We start from the raw sequence: 2,124 nt of genomic DNA on the forward strand, positions 1-2,124 counted from the left end.
TACATGAATGATGTGCAATTTATACGTATTTTGTACACAAAACAATATAAAGTGGAAAAAAAATTCAAAATTTCTTGTAACAGATGAAAATGAAAACGTGACAACATACCAGAATCTTTGGAACACAGGCAAAGCAGTACTCTAAGGTCAATTTATAGCAAAAGCATGTCAAAAAAGAAGAATAAGCCGGGGGACGGTAGGCGGAGGCCATGGGTAAGGATTACTACCGGACGCTGGGCCTGTCCCGTGGCACCTCGGACGAGGAGATCAAGCGGGCTTACCGCAGCCAGGCTCTGCGCTACCACCCGGACAAGAACAAGGAGCCTGGCGCCGAGGAGAAGCTCGAGGAGATCGACGAGGCCTACGACGTGCTCAGCCACCCGCGCAAGTGCGAGATCTTCGACCGCTACCGGGAGGAAGGCCTGAAGGGTGGCGGTTCCAGCGGCGGGAGCAGCAGTGGTACTAACGGGACCTCTTTCAGCTACACATTCCATGGAGACCCACATGCTATGTTTGCGGAGTTCTTCGGTGGCAGCAATCCCTTTTGATAACTTTTTTGGGCAGCAGAACGGGGAAGAAGGCATGGACATCGATGACCCGTTCTCTGGCTTCCCCATGGGCATGGGAGGCTTCACCAATATGAACTGTGGCCACTCCCGCGCCACCCAGGAGCCCACTCTAAAGAAGCAATACCCTCCCGTCTCCCACGACCTTAGGGTCTTACTTGAAGAGATCTACAGCGGCTGCACCAAAAAAATGAAGATCTCCCACAAGCGGCTGAACCCCAACGGAAAAAGCATTTGCAACGAAAACAAGATCTTGACCATTGAAGTGAAGAGGGGTTGGAAAGAAGGGACCAAAATCACCTTTCCAAAGGAAGGAGACCAGACCTCCAACAACATTCCAGCTGACATCATCTTTGTTTTAAAGGACAAACCACACAACATCTTCAAGAGAGACAGCTCTGATGTCATTTACCCATCCAGGATCAGCCTTCGGGAGGCTCTGTGTGGCTGCACGGTGAATGTCCCCACTCTGGACGGCAGGACCATAGCCGTCGTGTTCAAAGATGCCATCAGACCTGGCACGCGACGAAAAGTACCTGGAGAAGGCCTGCCCCTCCCTAAAACGCCCGAGAATGCGGGGACCTAATTATTGAGTTTGAAGTGATCTTCCCTGAAAGGATTCCCCAGATGTCAAGAACCGTACTTGAACAGGTTCTTCCTGTATAGCCACCTGCATTCCCCGAGGACTGACCAGGGACCTTTCAGAGCTCAAGGATTTCCAGATCATTCCACCAGTGTGGGCCCACGAGCGGGCGGGAGGGCTTTCGTACTGCTGAATGTTTTCCAGAGAATATATTACAATCTTTCAAAGTCGTACACAGACTGCAGTGGTTTTTCAAGCGATAGGGTGGCATGGCAGGTGGTGGGGACAGCAGGAACAGGTCCTCCTGTCTGTCCCTGTGGGCCCTTGTAGCCCTGTCCGTTGGCCTCTTCAGTCCCCATCAGGGCAAGAGGCCAGCGCCCGGTTGGACTTGAGTCCTCTGTAGTGACTTGGCTTCCTTCCGGTTTCCTGCTGTCTCAGTTGCCAGACCCTGCACACTCCTCAGCGTCTGTGGTGTGCTCAGTTTGTGTTTTATTCTGTGCTGTCTCCCACGCCTTGCTCTTCCCCTACAGAATCCTGGCTTTTTTTGCCATCTCAAATTGAGAACCTAGACCCTTTCTGCAGAACTGCCTAGCCCGCACCCACAAACAATACCTCTCGCTCCAACAGGACCAAGGGAGCCCACCTCACACCAGCGAGTTGCACCATAGCCTCCTTGGAGGATCTGGGGGCCCTGGGACACTGGTGTTGGTGAGGCCAAACCTGCTGACTTCAGAGTCACACTTGCGCCTCTCGGTAAGGTGCTCTTTGGGCCCACCTGGCCTTCCTAGGAGCTCGGGAAGTGTTTTCCTTCTCTTCTGAACTAAAGGACTCTGGACTCTTTTTCAAGGGGATCTGATCCTTTTGAATTATGCACAGCCCTAGATAGAATCCCTTTTGATAAAAGGGTCTTTGCTTCTGATTACAGGAGCATTGTGGAACATCTGTAAATATGTTTTTATAATTCCATGTGAAGTT

At 51.5% G+C, this 2,124-nt stretch overlaps 1 pseudogene; it reads left to right on the forward strand.

The window, feature by feature from the left end:
* The first annotated feature begins 209 nt into the window (after window positions 1–209).
* On the forward strand, window positions 210–1,232 carry LOC102863099 (annotated as a pseudogene).
* The last annotated feature ends 892 nt before the right edge of the window (window positions 1,233–2,124 follow it).

The sequence above is a fragment of the Elephantulus edwardii genome, unplaced genomic scaffold, assembly GCF_000299155.1.
Source record: "Elephantulus edwardii isolate Elephantulus edwardi_28Jun2011 unplaced genomic scaffold, EleEdw1.0 scaffold00564, whole genome shotgun sequence".
In the NCBI taxonomy this organism is placed as follows: domain Eukaryota; kingdom Metazoa; phylum Chordata; class Mammalia; order Macroscelidea; family Macroscelididae; genus Elephantulus; species Elephantulus edwardii.